Genomic DNA, 18,362 nt, shown 5'->3' on the forward strand with positions numbered 1-18,362 from the left:
GCGTCCGCACGCCAGGCACACGCACCCTTCGTAGGGATGTGAGCGCGGCGTCCGCACGCCAGGCACGCGCACCCTTCGTAGGGATGTGAGCGCGGCGTCCGCACGCCAGGCACGCGCACCCTTCGTAGGGATGTGAGCGCGGCGTCCGCACCCCAGGCACGCGCACCCTTCGTAGGGATGTGAGCGCGGCGTCCGCACGCCAGGCACGCGCACCCTTCGTAGGGATGTGAGCGCGGCGTCCGCACCCCAGGCACGCGCACCCTTCGTAGGGATGTGAGCGCGGCGTCCGCACGCCAGGCACGCGCACCCTTCGTAGGGATGTGAGCGCGGCGTCCGCACGCCAGGCACGCGCACCCTTCGTAGGGATAGGAGCGCGGCGTCCGCACCCCAGGCACGCGCACCCTTCGTAGGGATGTGAGCGCGGCGTCCGCACGCCAGGCACACGCACCCTTCGTAGGGATGTGAGCGCGGCGTCCGCACGCCAGGCACACGCACCCTTCGTAGGGATGTGAGCGCGGCGTCCGCACCCCAGGCACGCACACCCTTCGTAGGGATGTGAGCGCGGCGTCCGCACGCCAGGCACGCGCACCCTTCGTAGGGATGTGAGCGCGGCGTCCGCACCCCAGGCACGCGCACCCTTTGTAGGGATATGAGCGCAGCGTCTGCACACCAGGCATGCTTCGGTGTTGGGAGTGTGGGGCCGGCTGTGGTCGTCCAGTGAGGCTTCTCCAGATGCTGGCTGAAGCTGGAGCACCTGAGTTGCGGCGACACAGTCTCTCCAGCAAGCTGCTGCAGCCACTGGTGCCCCAGTACCAGGAGGCTTCTAGGCCAGTCCTAGTCCTGGGAGCTTCCAGTATAAAAACTAAGGAGCAACAGCCCGCACTTCCCACCTCCGTCCGGCAGCAAAAGGGATGAGAACCGGGGCGCCCTCCACACTGTGGACCGTGTGCTGAATCCCGAAGCTGGTTGGACGCACATCAAGGAAGTTGCCCTGCTGAGCTCTTCGGACTGCCTGCCCCTGCCTCAGCTGGACCTGCCGGGGGCCTAGAACCTCCGGGGTCGGGGGCTGCAGCTGGGCTTTTTTTTTTTTTTGAGACAGAGTCTCACTCCATTGCCCAGGCTGGAGTGTAGTGGTGCGATCTCGGCTCACTGCAACCTCTGTCCCAGGTTCAAGCAATTCTCCTGCCTCAGCCTCCCAAGTAGCTGGGATCACAGGCACCCACCACCATGCCCAGCTAATTCTTATATTTTTAGTAGAGACTGTTTCACCATGTAGACCAGGATGGTCTCGAACTTTTGACCTCAGGTGATCCACCTGCCTCAGCCTCCCAAACAGCTCAGATTACAGGCGTGCGCCACCGTGCCTGGCCAGCATCTGGGCTTTGGCTGCTGACCCAGCCTTGCTGGCTCCCAGAGCCTACCCATGGTTCCACGCCCCCAGTGCAGGCATCTGTGGCGAGCCAGCCATGGCAACACACTGCTGTGTTCACTTGTGCCAAGCTGCCAGGGGCCACCGCTGTGCCTGCATGAAGCCCATGCCCTTGCTGCTGGCCACTGTGGTCCGACACATCTCCAGTGACTGCGCTGAACCTGTGTGTGTTAAAGGGCGTGAACAGATGGTTCTGTGTTTGACAAAGAATTTGACACTGCTGTCATTTTCTGAGGGTGGCCTGGACCTTTGAAGCAGCCTTAGCAAAATGAGAGATGCTGCCTCTGCAGAGCCTGGATCAGCGAATTCCCAGAACATCGGTCTTCTCTCATTTATTAGAAACCAGCATACCCAGAATTATCAAAATGCTGCTTATGATCCACAGCCGCCACTGACATAGTCTGATTTTTGGTCAAACAAGACAGTCGATGAGAACTGATTCCCGCAGACCCCACAGCACAGCAGCCCCGGCTGGTGACAGCAAAGCATGAGCCTCTGAAGGCCATGGACACTGGCTTGGAGCAGACACTGGAACAAGCCCAGAATAGGAGTGCACCATGGCGTTTCAGCTACAGCCCACCCCACCGTCGCCGCCTCAGCCCGACCGGCTCCACTCAGGGGCACAGCCAGGCACAGTGGCCAGCGGCCAGGGAAACACATTCCATGTCACTCATCAGGGAAATGCAGCTCAGAGCCACAGTGAGATCCACCTCACTCCCACGGGGATGACCAAGAAGACAGGCATGGGTGGAGATGCAGAAACCGGAACCCTCTGTGGAAACAGACCCTAAGACTCATAGAACAGACTCTTGGTGGCAATTAGATGCCAAATTACAAACAGGAGCTAAGGCAGGGCCGTGCAGGGGTTAAGCTGCACACCCGACGCTTGGAGAATAGGCCGTGTTCTAAGGCCACGCAGTGTTTAGCAGCTCAGCAAGCTCTGGCCTCGAGATGAGCAGCGTGGAGGCAGCTGTAGCTTACCCAGCGCACAGCCGGCGACTCACTGACCCCCTGCTCCCCGAGAGATGACTGCAGCCCCGGTTGGACCTGAGGCTGATGGCAGTAACTTTCTCCTGATAGAGACCACCCCGCATGGACAGCTTTCTCCTGATCAGAGACCACCCCGCATGCACGGCTCTGGCTGGTTTGCTGAGCAAGGCTGTGCAGAGCACCTTCCTGTCCCCACGTCAGCGTTTGGCATGCACAGCCTAATTACTCACTCATAATGCCTTCAAATGTGACGTTTCACCCCAGGGTGCAGATGGGAGCCATGTAACGTGTGTTTGCTTGTGCGTGTGTGTCTTCCTCTCTTCTGAATATTCATGCCTCTCCTGGTGCAGATGGGAGCCATGGAACATGCGTGTTTGCTCGTGCACATGCATGTTCCTCTTTTGAATATTCACGCCTCTCCTGGTGCAGATGGGAGCCGTGGAACATGCGTGTTTGCTCGTGCACATGCGTGTTCCTCTTTTGGATATTCATGCCTCTCCTGGTGCAGATGGGAGCCGTGGAACATGTGTGTTTGCTCGTGCACATGCATGTTCCTCTTTTGAATATTCACGCCTCTCCTGGTGCAGATGGGAGCCGTGGAACATGCGTGTTTGCTCGTGCATATGCATGTTCCTCTTTTGAGTATTCATGCCTCTCCTGGTGCAGATGGGAGCTGTGTAACGTGTGTTTGCTCATGTGTGTGTGTGTTCCTCTCTTCTGAATATTCATGCCTCTCCTGGTGCGGATGGGAGCCGTGGAACATGCGTGTTTGCTCGTGCACATGCGTGTTCCTCTTTTGGATATTCATGCCTCTCCTGGTGCAGATGGGAGCCGTGGAACATGTGTGTTTGCTCATGCACATGCATGTTCCTCTTTTGAATATTCACGCCTCTCCTGGTGCAGATGGGAGCCGTGTAACGTGTGTTTGCTCGAATATTCATGCCTCTCCTGCAGCCTGTTGAGCACGTGCACTTGGCCAGGCTGTTCGGCACCCGCCCTGTCACAGCCTCCTCGCCTCAAATGTGCCTGCTGGTGTCTCTGCCGGAGGCTCTGCCTTCTAGCCTGACAGGACAGCCACCCTGCAAGGTACAACCCTTTCTAAGAAACAGCTCTGTCCATCTGCGTTGAAGCTGCGTTGAACCTCTCCTTCCCTGGATGAGTGGACCTTGTGATTGTCCAGTGGACACCTCATGTACTGCTGGTGGGAAGGTCACATGTAGATACAGCAGGGCAAAGCCTCGGGGCCTCAGAGTCACTTATGACCCAGCACTTCCCCTCCTAGGCTCCCTGTACAGCCCAGATCAAGGAAACCTACGTACACACAGAAACGTATACACAAATATCACAGCAGCACTGTTCACAGTAGCCAGAAACCAGAAGCTAACCACATGTCTGTCAGCTGATCAATGGATAAAGCGGGAAATCCACACGAGGAGAGAAAGGAGCGAGGCACTGGCACAGCCACCACGTGGCCAAACATGGAGCCGACACTCGGAAGGTGAAGGAAGGCTCCCGCTGGGGAGTGTCCTGGGCAGGCACAGCCAGACATGGAGTGGGTGCGGGGGGCAGGGGATGGGGCGTGGGGGGTGTAGGGGTGGGGACATGCTGACTGGTGGGGGGTGCAGTTTGTTTTCGGGATGATGAACATGTTCTTAGGTTGTATGTGGTGATTGATGGCTGCTCACCTCTATAAACCTTTTACCAAAAACCATGGACTGGGTGGAAACCCTGAATTCTCTCAGCCCCGCATTCGGTTTAAAAGTGAACACTGACACATCACCGACCGCCAGGAAGACGCGGGTGCGGCCACACCCTGCTCACTGGAGTTGTGAGGATGCAGACTCAAGGCCGGCCTCAGTTCAGACCCCAGCCTGCGTGGAAGGAATGCCAGGGAACAGCCTGGGAGCTGGCTGAAGGGGCAGCTGAGCCTTTGGGCTGCTCTAAATTGCCAGCAGAGCACAGAGGCAACGGGTACAGGAGGCAAAAGAAATGATGTAGGTAGACGAGGTGAAGCCGGTCCCGCCCGGCAGAAAACTTCCCTTTTCACCAAACGCAGCTCAGAAATAGCTTCCTTTCCACGGGCAGTTCAAAGAAAACACTTCTCCGCTAACAGCGAGCAGCATGAAAGAGGACACTAAGTCACAGAGCAGACACCCTGGGCACAGGAGGAGGTGCGGGGACTCCTGTTGATCACCAGGCCTCACACCCACACAGTGAGTCCTAAGAAGCCTATTCCTCTCTCTTTAGGGGCACTAAGCAGACGGGGGAGCGCCTGCAGCCATGAGAAGACATCTGGAAGCACACACAGAAACTCCCTCCCAGAAAAGCGACACAGACGAACAGTCTGATGGAAGCTGCTCTACACAGACGGCACGCCTGCCCCCACCTCACCCTCAGGCCTCGTCTACACAGACGGCTCGCCTGCCCCCACCTCACCCTCAGGCCTCGTCTACACAGACGGCACGCCTGCCCCCACCTCACCCTCAGGCCTCGTCTACACAGACGGCACGCCTGCCCCCACCTCACCCTCAGGCCTGGGAGGACAGGCCCTCCGCTCCTCACTAGCCCATTTACAAAAACATTTTTACTCCCACGTGGCCGCCCCCTGGAGCTCCCTCTCTGACAGCTGATCTTTCCTTCTTCCTGTTAAAAGCCTACTCCGACTCACTGTGCGTGTGTGTCTGTGACGTCAGCCTCCTTTGCAGTGAGATGGAGAACCCTGGTTATTTACCCCAGACAACCAGGCAGCTTCACTCTGATGGCTCTTTCTGGAGGGTTTGAGTGGCTCCATGCCACTAGGTATGCAGACTCGAAGCGTGGACCTGGCCACACACGTGGGAGGAGGGAGGGGCAGGCTCCGTGGGCAGCTGGGGCGCATCGGGCAGGCCGGTCCTGGCGTTCCACAGGGGCCCAGGGGCCTGGAGCCTTCCCCAGGGTTTTGAGAAGAGATGTGAGTGAGGGGAGGGAAGCAGTTCGCCCGACGGAGGCAGCTCAGCAAACAAAGGAAGAGGTGGGAGGGACAACAGGAGGACAGACTGTCGGTGACAGTGGGGACCAGACACCCCAGGCGGGAGGGGGCGGGAGGCTGAGGGGTGTGCAGGGTGCTGGGCACTCACCGGCTGGGCCTCGAGGGCTCCTTGCGACCTTCACGGAGCAGAGAACAGGCGGGAGGGAACTTGGATGCGGACGCGGCCTGAGCCGTCCACGCACTGCCGTCTCCTTACCTCTCTGGAAGGGGTGGGCCTTAAAAACAGGACAGCGACAGCAAGGAGCCCGTCAGCCACTGGCCTTGATCCCGTGTGGCCACGTGTGAGGGCACAGTGTGAGCCACCCCTACCTGCATGTGGCCTGCACTAGCCTCGGGAGCCTGAGACGCGGGGGACGGCAGGAACGGTGTCTTCCTGGCGGGCTGCGGAGGGTGGGCCGCTCCTGGCTGTTGGCTGGTCTGCTGCTGGGCCTGAACCATGACTTGCTGGGCGTTCATCTAGGAACTAAAAGGACAGGCCTTAGAGAAGGAGGGGGAAGACGCAGAGCCACAGAGGGCGGCCAGCCCTCCTTCACGGCTCAGGCGAGTGTTCAGATGGCCTGTGCGCCAGGCCCTGCATGTTCTAGCTGTTGAGAGACTCTGGGGCGAGCCAGACAGTCCAGGATCGAGGTCTGCGCTGTCAGGAAGGCAGAGCAAGACCGGGTGCGGTGGCTCATGTCTGTAATTCCAGCACTCTTGGAGGCTGAGGCGGAGGCAGACAGATCACCTCAGGTCAGGAGTTCGAGACCAGCCTGGCCAACATGGTGAAACCCCGTCTCTACTAAAAATACAAAAATTAGCGGGGCCTGGGGGCACCCGCCTGTCATCCCAGCTACTCAGGAGGCTGAGGCAGGAGAACCGCCTGAACCTGGGAGGGGCGGTTGCAGTGAGCTGAGATCACGCCACTGCACTCCAGCCTGCTCGACAGAGCGAGACTCCATCTCAGGAAAGCAGAGCAAGTCCACCCGCCAGGGCGCAGGCAGGGTTCTGGGAGGCCCACAGCCAGGCACCTCAGTCGCAGGCCCCCATCAGCCCGGGCTCCAAGGAGATGGTCCCTGTCACTGGATAACGCAAACGGGCAATCGAGAGGTGGGGCCACAGGCTCGGCTGGGCCCGGTCTCCGCAGGAGGGGCCTCCCTCCGCCCCGGCCAAGGCCTCAAGGGCAGAACCACCCCTTCACTCCCGCCCAGGTCAGGGTGGCAGCCATGTCTCTGGACGGTGGCACAAGACCAGGTGGCGGCACAGCCAGCAAAACTGTCCCCACCACACCCGCGGAGCAAGGACGGCTGTGGGGGAACCGAGGAGGGCGCGGCCTCGCCAGAGCAGAGCTGTGCCCGCCCAGCCCGGAGGGAGACGGGTGGCGGGTGTGCCGCCCACGTGTGGCTTGCCTGCTACGGCTGCCTGGACCCTCCCGGCCTTACTGAATAAGCAGAGAGAAGCCAAGGGTGGGGGTGGCCTCTTGGGCCTTTCAGAGGCACAACGTGCCCCGTTTCTGGAGGAACACACCCCTGTCCAGCGGGGCCTCCCTTGCCAATGACACTGCTGGCGTCCACACCACCGTGGGGAGTGTGGGAAGCAAAAGAAGCCACTGTGCGGGTGGCAGAGACACGCCACTCCCAAAGGTGCTGCCCCGTGGGCCCCGCTGCGCTCCCGGACTGCGTCCTCCCGTGGCTGAGGAAGGAGGCACATCCAGGCTCCCGCGCCTGCGTCCCAGCGTCAGCTCCCCTATGGAGAGGCCACCAGGTGGGGGCAGGCAGCGTGGTGGCCCACGCCCTCGGCTCCCCGAGCATCCCTGCCCCATGCAGCCCCATGGTGGGCCAGGGTCTGGCGTCTCTGAGGCCATTGGCACCAAGACCCTCAGAAGTCAGCCCAGGCTCCACGCAGCGGCTTGGCACACCCCGTAAGGCGTCTTCACGGCAGCCCAGCAGTCCCCATGGCTCCTGCACCCAGGGGCTGTGCTGGGCGGCAGGGCGGTGACACCAGGTGCCCACTCCAGGGAGGCCTGGGGGCTGCAGGGCTCACGGGAGGCATCTGGGGGAGCAGCTCCCCTGGTCCGCACCTGGAGACTCTACCGTCAGCAAAAACAACAGGGAAAAGGCCTCTGTACCCCTGTCCTGTGACTGAGCAGGACAGGAGGCCTTGCTCCTGCTCTCGGAACCTTCTAGAATGCGCCTGCCGCTGCTTGCAGGTCTCTTCTCAGTGGGGATTGTGGCTGGTGACAGCGCCTCCCATAAGGTAGGAGACAGTCACTGCCCACCAGGCCCACCGCTCGGGGGCCAGCAGGCAGAAGGCGAAAGCCCTGCTCGTACTCCAAGCCAGTGGCCTCCGACCGCCGTGCGCGTGCTGTTCAGAAGTGTGCGTTGGGATACGCGAACAAGCCAGCAGGGACTGCAGTGCAGCTCAGGAAGCCTCTTTGAGGAGCCTGACGCTCCTCGGGCTGCCTCGTGGCCGCGCCTCGACTCCACACAACTGAGCAGCCCTTTCATCAGCCAAGCCCCACGACGCTCCTCCTGATGGTGCATTTCCATTCCATTCTCCCACAGACTCAGCCCTCACCTATTTCGTGCTTGGAATCCTTTGACAGCGCCCACATACTTCTGTGCAACAGAAATGTGCATGCAAATTGATCACAAGGCTCCAGGTGCTCAAAAACAGTAATCGGGACCGAGGAAGCCTTACGGTTATTATTGGTACGTAAGTAGTCAACATAACATACGCATGTTACAAGCTACGGCAGTGACTAAATATAAAAAGTGAAATTTCACCCAGTGAGACGGATGGGGCTAGTTGATTTTTTTTCTTTTTTCTTTTTCTTTTTCTTTTTTTTTTTTTTTTTTTTTGAGACGGAGTCTCTCTGTCACCAGGCTGGAGTGTACTGGGGCCATCTCGGCTCACTGCAACCTCTGCCTCCCGGGTTCAAGTGATTCTCCCGCGTCAGCCTCCTGAGCATCTGGGACTACAGGCATGCACCACAAGGCCCAGCTAATTTTTTGTGATTTTAGTAGAGATGGGGTTTCACTGTGCTACGCAGGATGGTCTCCATCTCCTGACCTCGTGATCCGCCCGCTCGGCCGCCCAAAGTGCTGGGATTGCAGGCATGAGCCACCACGCCCGGCCGAGTTATGTTTTTTCAATCAGTTCATCCATCCATGGGCGACATAGATTCAGCATCAATGCTGTTCTTATTTTTCATATTCATGGATGGATGACTATGGGCTTTTCCTTCACCATGGAAAACCCACGGCCATAATTAAGCAGATGGCACCAGGAGTTCTGCCACTTGACTCTGAACCCGTCCGAACACTTTAGCAGCTGGAGCTTGACAGGTTCTCCTTCACATGTTGCCGAAAGCCCGAAGCCTCCCAGCCTGCAAGCAGCTTCGTGGGTGGCACATGGGAGCGGCCTCCTCAGCCCTGACAGTACCAGGCGGCGGCCGGCACAGGAACCCGGATGACGGCGGAAGCTCTAGAAGCAGATGCTCCCAAGGCCCCAGGACTGTGTTTGGGGGGACTTTGCATCTGGGCAGCTGAGCGTGAGGGGCAGCTCGGTGTGGTCAGACAGGCTCGGAGCTGCACCCTGGCAGCCTGGGGTGGTTGCCTGACTCTTGCTGTCCTCAGGCTGACGCTCCAGTCTCACCACGGTGGCTCCCAGCCCCTCCCTAGTTGTTCCAGGGTGTGCAGCGGCGGCAGCCCGGGGACCCTCCAGTGGGCACCACAGCCTCCTCTCCAGCTCACCCTCCGCGCCCCGCATGTCGCTCTCCACACTGAGGGCCATTTGCCTTCTTAAGGTGACTTTGTTTGTGGCGAGTGTTCTCAGTTTTGTCTGAGTATGTCTGTGTCACTCTTATCCTTGAAAGAGTTTTTTCCCAGCACTCTGAAGCCACATCCGGTTCCCACAGTTACTGAGAAGGGGGCTGTCAGTGGGACTTTCATTCCTTTGCAAGTGATGTGTTTCCCTCGTGGATTCTTTCATGGTTTTCTCATCTGCTTTGACTACAGTTTGCCCAGATGTGTCAGGTACAGGATCTTCATCTGTATCCTGCTATGGACTTGCTGTATTTCTTCAATCTTTAAGACTGGTAAATTAAACCCATTCTGGAAAATTCTCCGCCATTGACTCTTTGAGTAATTTTTTTCATTCTCTTCTGGAACTCAGTTTAAGAGTTCTTACCCCTCCCTCTTCTTTTATTTTCTTATTTTTTGCAGAGATGGGGCTTCACTATGTTGCTCAGACGGGTCCTGAACTGGCTGGCTCAAACAGTCCAGCCACAGTGGTCTCCCACGGTGCTGGGAGCACAGGCCTGGGAGCACAATGCTGGGAGCACAGTGCTAGGACCACAGGGCTGGGACCACAGGGCTGGGACCACAGTGCCGGGAACACAGTGCCGGGACCACAGTGCCGAGACCACAGTGCCGGGACCACAGTGCCGAGACCACAGTGCCGGGACCACAGTGCCGAGACCGCAGTGCCGGGACCGCAGTGCCGGGAGCGCAGTGCCGGGACCGCAGTGCCGGGACCGCAGTGCCGAGACCGCAGTGCCGGGACCGCAGTGCCGGGAGCGCAGTGCCGGGAGCGCAGGCCTGGGAGCACAATGCTGGGAGCACAGTGCCGGGAGCACAGGCCTGGGAGCACAATGCTGGGAGCACAGTGCCGGGAGCACAGGCCTGGGAGCACAATGCTGGGAGCATAGTGCTGTGACCACAGTGCTGGCACCACAGTGCTGGGAGCACAGGGCTGGGACCACAGGCCTGGGCCACTTTGTCTTGCCACGTGTCACCCTTGTCTCCTGTTCCTTGTGCTAACATATGATTATTTCTCTAGATCTCTCTGCAGCTCACAAATTCTCTGATGTACTGTTTACCTCTCCCATTAAGTGTTCTAAACTGCAGTACAATGTACATACAGCCCGAGTCGCTGTTTCTGATGTATACTGTTTGATGAACGCATGCAGCCGTGTAACAAGCATCAGCATCAGAATACAGAATCTTGCACTGCCTCCCAGAACTCCCTCTTGCCCCTTTGAAAGTCAGTCCTTCCCCTGCCCCAGCCCCTCTGACCACTGATCTCTTCTCCGTCCCCACGGTGCTGCCTTTTCCAGAACGTCACATGTGAATGGAAATCGCAGCCTTCCGGGTGTGGCTTCTTTCATCTGCGTGATACATTTCAAGCCTATCCACGCTGCCACCAGCATCTGCCGCCCCGCCGTCCCTCCTGCTGACTGCTGCTTCGTAATAGAGATGGGGTTTCCCCGTGTTGGCCAGACCGGTCTCTTAACTCCTGACCTCAGGTGATCCTCCCACCTCAGCCTCCCAATTTGCTGAGATTACAGGCGTGAGCCACCGTGCCTGGCTGCTTCCAGTTTTAGGTTAATAAATAGAGCTGCTGTGAACACGTGCATTAGTTTTCATTGTGGTTACAGTGTTTGGTTACCCTGTGGACACACGTCTTCATTTCTCTGGTGTAAAGAGCGAGGGGTGGGATTGCGGGGGTGGCTCATATAGGAGATCATTATTTTATAAGAAACTGCCAAACTGACTCCAGAGGCTCCACTGGCGTCATCCTGCCAGCACGGTATGAGGACTTGCTTTCCCACACCCTGACGACACTTGCTTCTGGCCTCTTTTTCTTTACGCATTCTCATGGCTATGCAGGAGTTCGTCACTGTGATTTTGATTTGCATTTCCCAGAGGACAGCGCTTATTTGCCACCTAGAGAGCTTCTTCGGTGGAGTGCCTGCTCACATCTGCTCCCCGCTTGACAAAATAATTGTTTTTGTATTAGTAAGCGTTGACACTTCTTCGTACGTTCTGGTCACACGTAATCAGCTACACGAATGGCAAAGGTTTCCTCCCAGTGACTTTTCATTCTCTTAACAATGGTTTTCACACAGCAAGAAGGTTTAATTTTATTAAAGTACGACTTGCCAATTTTTTCCTTTTATGGACTCTGCTTTTGAGTGTCATATCTAAGAAATGTTTACCTAACCTATGGTCACAAAAACTTTTTTCCTATGTTTCATAGTTTTGAATTTGACGTTTGTTTTTGAGATGGGAATCTCGCTCTCGTTGCCACAGTCTCAGCTCAGTCTGGTCTGGATCTCCTGACCTCATGATCCGCCCTCCAAGGCCTCCCAGAGTGCTGGGATTACAGGTGTGAGCCACCCGCCCGGCCCCCACCCAGTCTCTGAGTTCCGGTTATTACGTTCTTCATCTGTAGACGTCCGGTTTGCTTCGCTTGCTGTCTGCTCGTCTCTGATGCCTCCTGCTGCTTATCCTCACTCTCCAGCTTCTTCACACACAGGAAACATGCTTGCGTCTCCTGTCCTAACACTGAGTCCCTGCAGGTGTGGTTCCTTCTGTCGCATGTCTAGGGACCCTGCTGGCTGGAATTCCTTGAGGCCTGCGCTGGGGGTTCCTCCTGCAAGGACGTACATTACTTCCCACCAGAAGCCTGGGGTCACTACAGCTCCAGATACGCTTGCAATTAAGTCACAGCTTGCAGTTCTTTTGAACATGTAAATAGTACGAACTTTGGCCCTGAACCTGTGGTGGAGAGTGCCAGCCAGGGGCAGTACGTTAATAGGAGAGACTTTTACAGAAGTTCCATCCACAGCCATGGCCAGGAGAGATACAGTTCCTGCAGGGAAGCCTAGAGGACTGCTTCGCCCTCTTCACCGTTTCCTGGAAGTGTTTGCCGTATCCCTGTGGGAGCCCAGCCTTCTACGGGGTCTCCAATTTGGTTCGGCACCTGCCTGGGCCCAAGGCGTCTCCAGATTGCTCCCCAAACTCACCTCAAAGTTCTAGGTCATCTGGGTCCACAGGGACCCAGGCCACAGCGTCTTCAGCACAGACCTACCTCCCTAGACCTCAGCCCTTGCCTAACTCCCTGTCCTGCAGAATTACTCACGGATTTATATATTTTATCTGGCACTTTTTGAAAACGTGGCATTTTTAGATGTTTTGTTGGGACAGATTTTCAGGGCCTTTAATCTACCGTATTCACAGATCACAGAAATCATTGTATGTACAATGATTTTTCGAACAATTATACTACACAGCAAACCAAGCACTCCCCTAGAGAGCAAATATATGCAAAAAGCACAGGGTCAGAGTTCCTCGAGTCTCGGCGCCCCGGCCCCAGGGAGCCCATGCAGGGCGCAGGGAGCCCCCTCAGCCCCAGTCACCAGGCTGCTCTGTGAGGAAGGAGCTGAGGCCAGCCCCACTCTGGCCTAAGGGGCCCGAACGATGAGCGTGAGGAGCAGCTCCCACAGAGCCGAGCGGCCACGTGCTGTGCTGTGCTGTGCGGCCGCGGGCCCGGGGTGGCTGAGGGCGGCAGAGCTTTCTGCTGCTGCTGGTGTCTGAGCGTTAGGAGCTGCTGCGTGACCACGGTCCGGCCCCCCGTGGTGACAAGAGAGACAGAACGTGGGACACACAGAGCCAGCGGGACAAGGGGCTGCGCCTCACACTCCTCACTGCCACTGACCCACTCCGAGGAGCGAACTGCATGGGAACGACAGTGAAGGAAACGCCTGCTGCCTTAAGGAGGATGGACGCCATGCTGCCTCTTCCCTTTACAGAAGCAAGACCCCTCCCCAGGGCTGCAGCCGTCTCTGCTCCATTTGTTGAGAGGGGAAAGGCACCAGGATCGAGGCTCTAATTAGGCTTCTTAAAAAATCAACACGTGGCAAAACAACTCAGCAACTTCTAGAATGAGAAATTTAGAAAGGCTTGATGCAACTCATTTAAGTGACTTGTTTCGAGCCTGGTGAGGTGAAGGTGGCTGTCTACCTGCCGCACTCTGCAGCTGCCCTATGGCGACACTGACCCCGTCACAGTGACGGAAGCCCTGTGTCCCCAGTGACGACACCACAGCTGCCGTGATAGACACCACGGGAGGGGTGGCCACGGCAGCCTGGACGGTCTGGGGCATCGGTGCTGACAGCAGTCGTGGGTCTTCCAGGTGTGGGTGGAAACTCGAATCTCAATAACAAGAAACAAGGATCACGCGTGCCCCGCCCTGCCACCCTACGTTACCCGTCCTCAGATGTTAGAAGCATCAACCCGCCTCAGATATTAAAAACAATGATAACAGAACGCTTACAATCCGCTACCTGGAGCATGGCCACGGCGGCACCGTCAGCAGGGCTCTGGGCTCGGGGCTGCGGCCGTGGTGGGGGCGGGTTGGCTGCGGGGCCCCAGGCAGGGTCTGCGGTGGGGGGCGCTGTGGGCGCACCTGCGGTTTCTGCTTCCGGGGTTTAATCACGTGCTCCTGAAGATACAGACAATACGCATGTGTTTCCTTAGCTGGCAAGCTCACTTACGCAGATCTAAAAGTTGATGTCTTTCTTCACTCATCCTTTTAAAAAGACTGTCAAAATATGGACATCTGCTCACACACAGACGCTGCCACCCGGCATCCCTGCAATCACTGGCTTGCTTTCAGGAGCCACGTGCTTCTAATGACACGTCCTGACTGGCCCTAGGCCCCTACGAATGAGCCGCTGGCAGCTCCCTCTCACTCACAGGACACAACACACGCTTTCGCAAATGACACACAGGCCCACTCAGAGACACGACATCCTCAGAAACACTGCAGCCAGTTCCCTCGACCGGCCTCTGGGAACTTCGGATTTGGGGACGTGCCCAACATTCTCTGACAACAGTCCCTCATGCTCTGGACCAGTGTCACCTTCTCTCTGGCTTCTGAGTCCTCATCACACAGACCCGAGCTCCCCGAATGCACCGAGTCCTCACCACACAGACCCGAGCTCCCCGAATGCACCAAGTCCTCACCACACAGACCCGAGCTCCCCGAATACACCGAGTCCTCACCCTACAGCCCCGAGCTCCCCGAATGCACCGAGTCCTCACCCTACAGCCCCGAGCTCCCCGAATGCACCGAGTCCTCACCCTACTGACCCGAGCTCCCCGAATACACCGAGTCCTCACCCTACAGCCCCGAGCTCCCCGAATACACCGAGTCCTCACCCTACTGACCCGAGCTCCCCGAATGCACCGAGTCCTCACCACACAGACCCGAGCTCCCCGAATGCACTGAGTCCTCACCCTACAGCCCCGAGCTCCCCGAATGCACCGAGTCCTCACCACACAGCCCCGAGCTCCCCGAATGCACCGAGTCCTCACCCTACAGCCCCGAGCTCCCCGAATACACCGAGTCCTCACCCTACAGTCCCGAGCTCCCCGAATACACCGAGTCCTCACCCTACAGCCCCGAGCTCCCCGAATGCACCGAGTCCTCACCCTACAGTCCCGAGCTCCCCGAATGCACCGAGTCCTCACCACACAGCCCCGAGCTCCCCGAATGCACCGAGTCCTCACCCTACAGCCCCGAGCTCCCCGACTACACCGAGTCCTCACCCTACAGCCCCGAGCTCCCCGAATGCACCGAGTCCTCACCCTACAGCCCCGAGCTCCCCGAATACACCGAGTCCTCACCCTACAGCCCCGAGCTCCCCGAATACACCGAGTCCTCACCCTACAGCCCCGAGCTCCACGAATACACCGAGTCCTCACCCTACAGTCCCGAGCTCCCCGAATGCACCGAGTCCTCACCCTACAGTCCCGAGCTCCCCGAATGCACCGAGTCCTCATCACACAGCCCCGAGCTCCCCGAATACACCGAGTCCTCACCCTACAGCCCCGAGCTCCCCGAATACACCGAGTCCTCACCCTACAGCCCCGAGCTCCCCGAATACACCGAGTCCTCACCCTACAGTCCCGAGCTCCCCGAATGCACCGAGTCCTCATCACACAGCCCCGAGCTCCCCGAATACACCGAGTCCTCACCCTACAGCCCCGAGCTCCCCGAATACACCGAGTCCTCACCCTACAGCCCCGAGCTCCCCGAATGCACCGAGTCCTCACCACACAGCCCCGAGCTCCCCGAATGCACCGAGTCCTCACCCTACAGCCCCGAGCTCCCCGAATACACCGAGTCCTCACCCTACAGCCCCGAGCTCCCCGAATACACCGAGTCCTCACCCTACAGACCCGAGCTCCCCGAATACACCGAGTCCTCACCCTACAGCCCCGAGCTCCCCGAATACACCGAGTCCTCACCCTACAGTCCCGAGCTCCCCGAATGCACCGAGTCCTCACCACACAGCCCCGAGCTCCCCGAATACACCGAGTCCTCACCCTACAGCCCCGAGCTCCCCGAATACACCGAGTCCTCACCCTACAGCCCCGAGCTCCCCAAATACACCGAGTCCTCACCCTACAGACCCGAGCTCCCCGAATACACCGAGTCCTCACCCTACTGACCCGAGCTCCCCGACTACACCGAGTCCTCACCCTACAGCCCCGAGCTCCCCGAATACACCGAGTCCTCACCCTACAGTCCCGAGCTCCCCGAATGCACCGAGTCCTCACCACACAGCCCCGAGCTCCCCGAATGCACCGAGTCCTCACCCTACAGCCCCGAGCTCCCCGACTACACCGAGTCCTCACCCTACAGTCCCGAGTTCCCCGAATGCACCGAGTCCTCATCACACAGCCCCGAGCTCCCCGAATACACCGAGTCCTCACCCTACAGCCCCGAGCTCCCCGAATACACCAAGTCCTCATCACACAGCCCCGAGCTCCCCGAATACACCGAGTCCTCACCCTACAGCCCCGAGCTCCCCGAATACACCAAGTCCTCATCACACAGCCCCGAGCTCCCCGAATACACCGAGTCCTCACCACACAGCCCCGAGCTCCCCGAATACACCGAGTCCTCACCCTACAGCCCCGAGCTCCCCGAATGCACCGAGTCCTCACCCTACAGCCCCGAGCTCCCCGACTGCACCGAGTCCTCACCCTACAGCCCCGAGCTCCCCGAATGCACCGAGTCCTCATCACACAGCCCCGAGCTCCCCGAATGCACTGAACTGCTCCCTGTCACTGCGCATGTGTGTGCTACTCCTGCTGCCTCATCTTTCCCTCCCCTGTCACCATCTAGGAACTTCCTATTTGCTCTGAAGGCTCAGCCGAAACATGACCTCCCTTCTCCCAAGGTCAGGCACTCTCTCTATGCTTTCTAATACTCACCACCAGGACTATGAGTTCCTAGGGGCATGTGTTAGTTTTCCATTTATAGTAGGTGATTAAGAATAGATGGATGGATGGATGGATGGATGGATAAGTGGACGGGTGGATGGATCGGTAGATGGATAAACAGATGAGTAAGTTGATACATGGATGGCTGGATAGATGGGTGGATGGATGAATGGATGGATGGGTTGTTATATGGGTGGGTGGGTGGGTGGGTGGATGAATGGATGAATATATGGATGGGTGAGTGGGTGGATGAATGGATGGTTATATAGATGGGTGGCTGGGTGATTGGACGGATAGACGGCCACAAGCAATCCTTCCACCTCAGCCTCCCAAAGCGCTGGGACTATAGGAATGAGCCATTACACCCAATATATGTGTTTTAAATTTAGCCATTAAATGTGAAAGATAAAGGATATAAAGCAGATGTTTAAAATGTTTTCGTTCTACAGCACAAAGTCACATCTTGGGGTGCCCCAGGCCACATTTCAGCTGGATGCCTGTGTCAAAGTCTCTGATTAGCCAAAGCCAATATCACCTTCAACAGGATAAACTGTGTGACAAAGGAATAAATCTCACATTTTATTTTTAAAATAATATTTTAAATGTAGGGATCATTTATTTGTATCTGTGAAAAATTTCTAAACTAGTACTTTTTCTTAAAAGACTTGTCAGCAACAGAATTAAACACTGTCCTTAATTACAGTGCAGCCAGAGCCAGCCCAGCCCAACACAGAGGTCGGAATTTGCCTCTAATCTAATCTTCCCACCACACTCGGTATCATTGCTTACATGTTTTAGGAACCATGCAGTCCGTTTTTACATTTGTATCAACTGTTCACCTGTTTCTGTATTTTGTTATTAGAAAGTTCTTCACAATTATTTATGTGCACAAAATTAACAGCTTTCGCGATAATCACGCATTGTGCTACAGCCTTCTGCCACTGTAACAACAGATACAGGTTCATATTTCAAACGACAGAAGTTCTAAATATAAAGTCTCATAAGCGTTTTGTTTCAATCCCAAGTGACCTGAATATAAACGCACATTTAAAAATGAATATTCTGGCTGGGTGTGGTGGCTGACGCCTGTAATCCCAGTCCTTTGGGAGGCCGAGGCAGGCACATTATCTGAGGTCAGGAGTTCAAGATGAGGCTGGCCAACATGGTGAAACCCCGTCTCTACCGAAAATCTAAAAACTTGCCAGGCATGGTGGTGGGTGCCTATAATCCCAGCTACTCAGAAGGCTGAGGCAGGAGGATCAATTGAATCCAGGAGCCTGAGGTTGCAGTGAGCCAAGATCGCACCGTTGCACTCCAGGCTGGGTGGACAGAGTGAGACTCTGTCTCAAAAAAAAAAAAAAAAAGGAAGATTCAGAAACTCATCATTGTAAATAATACGACTGATTTATATTATAGGCACATAATCCCTGATCCAAAATCCTTAGGGCCACACAGGGCTTGGAATTCAGACTATTTCAGAGAAGGAAGGTAACGGTGTAAGTCAGGCAGGCCTGGAGAAAGTGCTGGGGGCGGAGTCCGGCACCCGCGACCAAACGCGCTGGGGCTTCCACAGCAGCGGCCCCCAGACGCGCGCAGCTCCCCTGCCGGGACCGCGGGGCTCACCTGCCCCGGCGCGGGTCAGGGCTGCTGCAAGACGAGTCTCTGCCGCGGAGTGAGCAAAACCCTTCTGCTGTCTGAGCTTTCAGGGTTTTAGAACCGCAGAAAGAGGGCGTGAACCCAAGGGACGCGTCCCACTGATCAGACACGACGCGACCTGCACGTCACAGGACCCCGAGGACGCCAAAGCCAAAAGGCAGGTCCGGGTGCGAAAGCAAAGGCAAGACCGCACATTTCCGTT

This window comes from Aotus nancymaae, unplaced genomic scaffold (assembly GCF_030222135.1).
Source record: "Aotus nancymaae isolate 86718 unplaced genomic scaffold, 86718_ANA_hifiasm-v0.15.2.pri h1tg000021l, whole genome shotgun sequence".
Taxonomy (NCBI): Eukaryota; Metazoa; Chordata; class Mammalia; order Primates; family Aotidae; genus Aotus; species Aotus nancymaae.